Raw genomic sequence first — 10,172 nt, 5'->3', positions numbered from 1 at the left:
GGTAATTTTATTCCAAAAAAACATTTCACACTACATTCACACTTTATATAGTATAGATTACTAGTGGATCCGTATGATGTAAGGGAAAAGATGTTAAAACTTAAGAAAGCTTAAAAACTTATTGCTCAATGGGGCTACACAACCTAGGATAGGAATGGCAGTCTTCCCCATCCCCACTAAGTACCCTCTATAATAAAATGACTTTTATACCCTTTATCAAACAAAGTAATAGAGGGTAATTTTATTCCAAAAAACATTTCACACTGCATTCACACTTTTATATGTAGTATAGATTATTAGCGGATCTGTGTGATGTAAGGGAAAATATGTTAAAACTTAAGAAGGCTTAAAAACTTATTGCTCGATGGGGCTACACAACCTAGGGTAGGAATGACAGTCTTCCCCATCCCCACTAAGTACCCTATACCCAACCTCTCTAACCAAGTGGATGGGGATGGTGACTACCTTAGTAGGGACAGGGTGGGGATGGGATTAATAGGAATACCCAATTAGGGATATGAACGAGGACGGGGTGTGAAATTCACACACCGCCCCAACCTCAATTATATATATATTCATAATATAACATTATTTATGTAATTTATAATATTTTTATATTATATATTTAAACTATTATTTGCATTGTAATTTTTCCTTTATTTTAAATAAATATCTTTTTGAAAATAAACTTTTAATTAAAAAATTCGGGGATTCAAGTACCCAATGGAGAACCCATCTTCGTCGGGGACCGAGGATGCAAGATAATTTTTTCCAAATGGGAATTAATTTTAAACTTAGGGTCATGATGGGAAATATGATCCCCACCCAGACCCATTGCCATTCCTACATGAGGGGTCATCCCCCAAGCCCATAAATGCAGATCCAATAATTATGGTAATTATAAACGTAGTATCCAATACTTATGGAAATGATTAAAATTTTCTAATTATTTATTTGAATAATTGGAAAATTTTATAATCTAACTTCCACAAAATTAAATTACCAAAATCAACAATTTTTAATAATTGAATTGCTAAAATCACTAATAATTGGTCAAAATTACTGAAAATATAAAAAATAAATTTATATTCATTAAAAACAATTTGGAGATTCTAGCTTAACTTTTGGGCCCTAATATTAGTAACATTTTTAACATAAATAATAGACTAACTTTTTAAAACATATATATATATATATATATATATATATATATATATAAAAGGGCAGAAATACTCAGGATTTCCTACTAACTTCTCTCTACTCCCTTCTCTACTAACCCAATAAAATGATTCCAGCTGTCCTTAATCAGGAGTCCACTTTAGTGTAACAACTAACCAAGAGTTTAACCCCTCCGTTAAATATTCTTTTTAAAATATATCAATTCTTCAAACATTAATTAACCTTTTCTTAAAAAATAACTATTTCATTTAAGCCCAAATTCTTCTTCCCCATTAAATACTCTTTTTTGTTCTGTGTGATTCATCTTTAATATACAAAAATCTCCTTTCAGATTTCTTCATTGATCAAGAAAAAAATTCTCTATAGCTCTAGCCACACTCAGATTTCTTCAGATTTCAGATTTCTTGAACCAGTCTAGCATTTATGCTTTTACGTTACAAGTAATAAAGTATGACCTCCCTCCCTACTCCGCTACTATCTGCTACTCCCTCTCTGTATTCTCTCCTTACACTACATTTTTGTATCCGATGGATCGCGGAGGGATGATAAGAGAAAACCCTTGGAAGAAGAGAGTGATAAAATCAGTTTCTGAAATAATCGTCTTGCCGTTGTTGGTGGTAGTCTTCGATGTCGTAACTCGTAATAGCTACGGCACTTTAGCTACGGTCAAAAAACCGTAGCTACGGTGACATAGTCGTTGCCGTTGTCAACACTGCTTTGTTGAAGGAGAGAGTGGTAGCAAGGCCAGTTATTCCAATTATTGGCAGTTTTGATGCTTGGGACAGAGATCATTTCTGGGTTGATGTGTTGACGATCAGCGGATCTTATCAGAAGAATGTCCAAGAATGCATCGAAGCAGTACGTCGAGTGGAAAAAAAGCCAAAGAGGTATATGAAATTAACAACAATGGCGACCAGGAATCGGGTGGGATGTATTACAGATGGGATGAAAACACGTTGAAGAAGTTGGCCGAACAGGGCTGTTTCATGCTAGTTACGGTGTTGTCCTACTTGGGTGTTTTGGAACCATGGCCTCTGCATCATGGTTACAGGGCCGCCATTAATGGTGGATCATCCCATCAGCGGACCAACGACGAGCAGATCAAAAGACTGTACGTCTTGTCCATGTTTGACCTCAACAACTCAAGCAGCTGATGAAAACTGATTTCTTCAGGAAGGAATTGAGTCTGAATCTCAAGTCAGTAAAACTTAAGCGGCCAAATGATCTAATGGGTATGGTCTTGTTTGACGTGCTAGTGCAGAAAAACAGCTGGGTTTCAAAACTACAACCGCCCACCCTCCTCTACGATCTTTACGTAATTGTCATCGGAAAAGTCTCCCCCCCCCGGCGACTATGGTAAAGATAATGAAGAATGGTTGGACGATGGCGAGCGCGATGGACCTTGTGAAAAAGGAAATTACATTCAGATCTAACAAAGGAAAAGGAAAGGGAATAAGAGGAATAAGATTCTCGGCCTGGATGAAATACTACGTCTGTCTCTATCTCCCGTCTTTCTCATGGGATCATGACACAGCGAGTTTATTCAGGACTTTGATCGCTTACGAACTACGGAGACAAACCCTACAGTGAAGTGCTGGCATACCTCAAGTTCTTGTCGGAGCTTATTCGCACTCCGGCCGATGCCAGAATCCTGGCGTTAAGTGGAATTGTTGTTGCAGAAGCCGGAGTAATGGATAACGAATTGCTAGATGCATTAAGTAAATTAGTCGAAGGCAGAGAGGTACACAAGCACAATCTCCACGATGTTCAGAACCAGATTCGCCGTTACGTGAAGAGTATTTAATGGGGAAGAAGAATTTGGGCTTAAATGAAATAGTTATTTTTTAAGAAAAGGTTAATTAATGTTTGAAGAATTGATATATTTTAAAAAGAATATTTAATGGAGGGGTTAAGTTCCTGGTTAGTTGTTACACTAAAGTGGATTCTTCTAGCATGATTAAGGACAGCTGGAATCATTTTATTGGGTTAGTAGAGAAGGGAGTAGAGATAAGTTAGTAGGAAATCCGAACTGAGAAATACTAGTCACCTCCTTCATCCTCCCAAACCACCGAACAAGTCTCCCCCGCCTCCTCTCTCTCTCTTTCTCCTTCTAAGAAGAATGGATGCAGAGAAGAAATCAAAATAATTGGATGGACAGTAAAATAAATCAAAATAATTCCTTAACCTGTTGATTCCCTGCCCCCAAAATAGAACAAAATCCTGGTTACTTTGTGGGAAAACTATGACACCAGGTAGAAGAAACAAATGCACCTGTCTTCATTCTTTATAGAAAAGCCCAAGGGTTTTGTCGTAATTACGTTTTTACTGACCCAAGGTCTCCCCTATTCAAAAGACTATACAGTGACACTCGTAGATCTCTATTTCTCTGTTCACCACCGTAGTTATTAGCTTGCTATAAGCAAATATTGTGAAGCCCACTCTTACATTTTTGTATTTCGTTCTATGTATCTAGTTTCTCCACTTAGTATATTCACAAACCTCTCTTTCAATCCCGATTTCTAAGCTTTAATGGTGTTTTAAATTGCTTCAGATGCCTCTAACAGGCTTAGTAGCTTGAACCAAAGCGCCTATTCATATACCTGGCATGGTGTTTCATGTCTTCTTCTGGTTCATAAGAAGAACTCATAGCAGCTCAACTCTTAGTTTGGAACAACTCAGAAGAAGAAGAAGAAAAAGAAGGGGAGGAGGAGGAGAGAGAGAAGAGGTGGGGAAGATTTGTTTGGTGGTATGGGTGGAGTAAGAAGGCGAATAGTATTTCTGCCCTTATTTTTTTGGTGACTATGACTCAAAAGTTGCCCTTACTAAAATCCCAATAAATTTCCAAGTATTAATAAATTGACTTGAAAATATCAATAACTACTTATTGATAAAAGATTATTGATAATATCAAAATTACTGAAAATGTAAACAAAATAAATTTATATTGATTGAAATAAAATTGTCAGTAAAAAATTAGTGATAATTTTTAAGTATTAAATTTGTATTTATTAATATTTTAGTTAACTATAATAGTAATTATTGATTTCAATAATTAATTTTCAAAAATTTCTGAATTAAATTACCAAGATTTTCCAATGTGCGTTTGTATGTGTAAACCATGCAGATGTACGTAATTAACCTAGAGATATCATTTATAAAAAAAAAAAGAAAAAAAAAGAAAAGAAAAGAAAAAAAATTAAAGATATGAGCCATCAAAATGTTTAGTAAAACCCAAATATAAAAGCCATCGAGTTCTCTTCTCATTATCATTAAACTAATCTCGACCATCCTAGTAATTTTGCAAAGTTTCAATTAGTCGAGGCCATCCAAACAATATAATGGATCAATACAAAAATTTAAACCATCAAAGTGATTTCTAAGAGCTAAGAATTGATCATGGCCATTCAAGCAATGTACCAAAACTTCAAATAATCTCATCCATTCAAGTAATACTTGTATAAAAAATTTCTAAAAATAAATAAACCAAATAAAAGTGATACACTAAATAAGCCAAAGATTTGGACCATCAAAATGAACTCCAAAAGTTATGTACCAAGGTTTCAACCACTAATTTATACCCCCCGATACCAAGTCGAAAGATTTAAGCGATCTCCTAAGATTAATAGATCAACGCAATCTTAACTAATCTTGACCATCCAAATAATGTACTAAACCAACCCAAAAGTTAAGGCCATCAAAATAGGTGACGTAGAAGGTGCCATCCATGGCTGTCATAGGGTAGAATCAAACCAACCCAAGAATAAACATCAAGGAACCGGAACCGATCAACCAGACCCTATAGGATTTGTAATTTAACTAATATTAGACCCATAAATAAACTGGTTGGTTCTTGGGACAATTAGATCTGACTTGATGGACCTAATTATAATAAACTTGCTGAAAATATAATGCATTTAACTTGCTGAGTTGATTCGGGATTAGGTAGAACCGGTTCTGAATCAATAATAATTGGAACAATGGATTAGGAACCAGAAACAACCCATTGGTATAGATCCTGGAATTGGAACTGGCCCAATTGGTTTGGCTCCATTAAGTCCATTAGGTTAGACTCAACCCATTGACAGTCCTAGTGCCAAAGAGATCAGATTCAGCCCTCACAAAATCATGCTCACACCATCCTCACAGGCACTAGTAGTTGCGTGGATTGGAAATGTTACCTCATGAATAAAAATATACAAGTACAGAGACATTCCCAATATACAGTTGTAAGTGACTGTGAGGACGGTGTGAGCATGATTTTATATGGACTGGGTCGAGTTCAGTGCCAACTGGCTAAGTTGACAAGATTTCTTGGTGTAGAAGAGACTTCTGATTGAATCTAACTTTCACCAGGGATGGAGAGATCATGAGTTTGGGGGATGGGCAACCCCCATTATGTAGCCCTATATATAGAAACATTAAAAAAATGTCTCTTATAACAATAAATTAATCTTGCCCATCCAAGTGATGTAAGTCATGTAACACAGTGTGTTAAAAAACAACACAAAGGCTTAACATTTTTTTCGTATGGGTCTCAGGTCAGCAATTCAACCAAGTTAGGTATACATATAGGCCCCGTTCATTTTTCAGTAAGTTATTTACCCGGGTAAATATATCCTTAGTGTTAGGAACCTAACCTCTTGTGAAACCCAAGTAAATGTATTTATCCATGTTCTTATATTTTCCAAGTAAAAAAGAAAAAGGAAATGGTCATTTTAACCATAAAAATCCATTATTAAAAAGGGCATTTTTGTCCCATTCAAATGTTGTAAACTTTCCCTCCAAGTGGAATAGTTATTTATCCACCTAGAATATGGGTATCACTTACCTGGATTTGGAAAAATAAACTTTCTCAGGTCCCCACATTAATCTGAAAAAAGAAGATAAGATTCTTGGTTAATAGGAACCAAAATCCTATTGACCTACTTTCCCCCTCTCAAAATCCGAATAAAAGAACGGCCCCATAGTGTTATCCAACCTCAAGGCAATGAGTTGAAATCATTGATGTAACAAAGTAAATCAAAGATATGATCTATTAAAGTGCTATCCGAATCAATGGATTTAAACCGTCTATAGATGTGGATAGTTGCATGATTTCATACACACAGTTAATACCATCCATGGTTTTTTAAAAACGAACCGGTGACCAAACCGGTTAGGGGTCCGATTACTGGTTCGAACGGTCCGATCGTTCGACCCAAATGGCTGGCCCATTCTGACAAAAAAATTAAAAAATGGTCAAAACCGTTTGAATAATTCGAATGATTTGAACGATTAACCGGCCTATTCAACGGTTTGCTGACCAAACGATTTTGGGGGAAAAGCAATTTGAAAACAGTGATACCATCAAGGGCTTGCACATAATTCTAACATTAATTTTTTCTGGTATAATTCAACGTTGTATGAAAGCACAATGGGCTAAGTGTCGCAAAAAATAATTTATAAGAGTATAACCTTCTAACTGTCACAAACAAGGGTTCCTATAATTTTTACACTTTTTAGTTTAGTGGAAAAGGGAATAGGTCGATCTGCTAGTCCGGTTGCCTAGCAAAAGGTCTCAATAACCCCATTTCGCAAGAGGTTAGGTTCCTAACACTAAGGGTGTCAATGGACTCGTCCGGTCTAAAATCAATTTGGAGGATTGAATGGACCAACAAGACATATAAGATTAGACCAATTTGGTCCAAATTATTTATTAAATTGAATTAGACCTGGTCCTTCTAAAAATATAAGTGTCAATGGACTAAATTTGGATTGAAACCAATGTAAATTAAAATAAATTTGAACAGATTAAAACAATTTAAACATTAAATTAAAGGGATTCAAAATGGTCCAAAATATTCATTAGATTGGATTTCATCAGACCAAATTCAGTCGAATTGACACCCTACCTAACACAATATTGCCACCCTCTATTTGTATTTGTATGGAGCAATTTCAACCCAAACGTACGCCTATGCAACTGATAAGCCCTTCAACGTACGAGTGTCAATAAGATGATATTGTTATTTTGTTGGTGAGTCACATGCTGTATGACATGGCCAAAAGAGATACGGCATATCAAAACTTTTGACCTCAAAGATCAGCCCTAGAGCCCATCATTCCAACAATTCATCATCAACTTCTACTGAAATTTTGTAAAAATAAATGGATTTAATTACAAGTACCCGGCCCTGTATTACCCTCACGAACTTTTATTTGCACAAAAATTCTCTTTAACTTTCCCTTTCTAACAAATTCCTCCATACAAAAGCCATTAAACTAAGGTTTTTAAAACCAGATCGGATAGAAAATCGTTCTGGGACCAGTTTATGGAGATTGAATAGTCCAACCGTTTGGTGCGGATATATGTCTCATTTTGACAAAAAAATTAAAAAATAAAAAGAAAAAACGGCTAAAAACTATTATCTAGATCAATAATTCGTTTACTAAATCAGCAGTTTTTGGTCAAAAAATAATTTTAAAGTAAAATGATCAATTCTCAATTTTCTGGTCCGACCATCCGGGTCCGATCCGATTTACCCCCTGCACCTCCTAACACTCCTCGCTGGAAAATACTTTAGTTGTCATCTCTAGAGAAGGAAATTCTGATGATAAATTTTTCCTTCGCATCTCTTACATTTCTTCCAATTGTTTCTCCACCATTGTCAAAGAAGAAAAAATGAACCAAACTTCGTCATTGGCGTTGGAGAAAGAACAAACGAAAGTTTGTTTCTTCATTATTGCTAGAAAAGAATGAACCGAAGCATGTTGCTGCATCCCCGTCGCTTATGTCATAAAATACATACAACGTAACTAACAGATGCCATAGGTTTTGACGTCAGAGAATAATTCGACAAAATTTATGGTTTATCAAAAAAAAACAGAGTGTTTATTCAAAATAAGTGCTTATTTAGGCCATTAAGCACTTATTGATATTTGGGAAATAAGGCCGAAATAAATGCTTATTTTAAAAATAAGGGCTTATTTTTTTAAGTCTAAATTTCCAGCTTTTTTTAGGTGCTTATACCATAAGCACTTATTCAATTTTTTTTTTCTTTCAAAATTATCCCTGGTTGAATTTTAAAATATCACTTATAAAATTATCCATAGTTTAATTTTATAAAAGTGCTTTCATAAAAGTTCTTTTATAAAAGTATTTTTGTAAAGTATTTTTGCAAAAGTGTTTTTATTAGAGTACTTTTATAAAAACACTTATGAAAAGCAATTTTACAAAAGCACTTTTAAGAAAGAATTTTTATGAAAGCACTTTACAAAAACACTTTTATGAACGCACTTTAATAAAAACACTTTTACGAAAGAACTTTTAAGAAAGTAAAAGTGCTTTTATTAAAGTGCATTCATAAAAGTGCTTTTGTAAAAGTACTTTCATAAAAGTGCTTTCTTAAAAGTGTTTTTATAAAAGTATTTTCGTAAAAGTGTTTTTATAAAAGTAATTTAATAAAAATGCTTTCAAATGGTATATTTTGAAAATTTGAAAGAAAATGAAAGACAAAATAGTCGCAAATGCTTATTTAAGTGCTTATTAGAGAAAAAGACTACCAAACGCCTATATAAAATAAAAAATAAGCAATTAAAAAAGTTGGGTGCCAAATGCAAATAAGTGCTTATTTGAATAAGCACTCCCAAACATGGCCGAAGTTTAAAGGTTCTAAAGATAGAAGGCAAAAAATAAAAGCAAAAGACATGTATTAAGAGTAGTTTGGATATTTAGAAAAACTTTAAACTTGGTTTAAGGGTAGTTTGAAAACTTATAAAACTTTAAACAAAGAAAAAAAATCTTTTTCAAAGTTAATTGATGGAATCCTAACGGAGAGGGGGGTATTTGTTACAAAGTGAAAGTTCAAGGGGCCTTTGTCGCAAATGAAAGTTGAGGGGGCGATTGTCACTGACCCCACAATACAGGGGTCCTATAATTTACCCAAAATAAATTTCTTGAGTTTTAAATGGCATCCCAATCTCCAATCGAATCTATTTTATGTATCTAGGGTCTGTTTAGAAGGGCTGAACCATTAGCAAAGCCGGTTTAGCTGCTTTGAAGCTCTTTGGATAAGCTATTCAAAGAAGCTAAAGTGGGTATCCCTTCAAATGACTCACCAGAAGCTGATTTAGACTCTTTGGAAAATGAGAATATAAAGGGGATAAGTTGTGAACTTGTGATCTATGATTGTAAAAATATTGGTTATTAGGACCGTGTTAAGAGCGAAAGAGAGGACAGTGTTAAAAACATTAACAAGTTTAAGAGAAAAATAAAATAAAATAAAATGTCTAAGGCTGTGCTTGGTTTGAAGGAAATGATAGGCAAAGGTAGGGAAAGGTAGGAAAACCTATACAGAGTTTGTACAGGTTTTCCTACCTTTTCCTTCAAACCAAATACAACCTAAATTCTTGGGGGAACATGACAACACAAGTGAAGCATAACAAAGAAAGATTAATAAAATTTTATGGTGAAAGGATAACTTAATGTGGGCTTTCAAAAGAAAAAGATAGCTTAATGTAATTGGCAGGTGCATATTGTTCTTGGATTGAAGAGATATTGGACTGTAACAGTAAAGAAACTTTTTTAACTCTGAAGTCATAAATTAAGGAAAAAAAAACATATGAGCATGTGATGAATTCTCATGTGTACTTGAAGGGATTTTCTCTTTCAGCCATGTTTGATTTGATAGAAAAGTAGGGAGAAACACAAAGTTGAGGGAAAATTGTTAAGGATGCCTTTAATTGCATTCCTTTACACTGATATATAATTATTGGACCGCAAAGAGATTGGATCTAAACTCTGGTTTACTTCTAATCCATATTTGGCTTTGTCTCATTTGTTTGTGAGAAGTAAAATGAAATGGCCTCCACTTTAACCAAAAGAGGTATTGCATATTGAAACCATAAGCTTGGACACAAATATGTATAGCAATACACTTTTGACTTTTGATACATACTGATGTGGTGGAAAGAAATGGATATACTAAATACATTAGGGAAATTCTAACAAATCA

Source organism: Nelumbo nucifera, chromosome 7 (assembly GCF_055504915.1).
Source record: "Nelumbo nucifera cultivar China Antique chromosome 7, China Antique-T2T, whole genome shotgun sequence".
In the NCBI taxonomy this organism is placed as follows: Eukaryota; Viridiplantae; Streptophyta; class Magnoliopsida; order Proteales; family Nelumbonaceae; genus Nelumbo; species Nelumbo nucifera.
Note: the sequence above shows the minus strand (reverse complement) of the source record.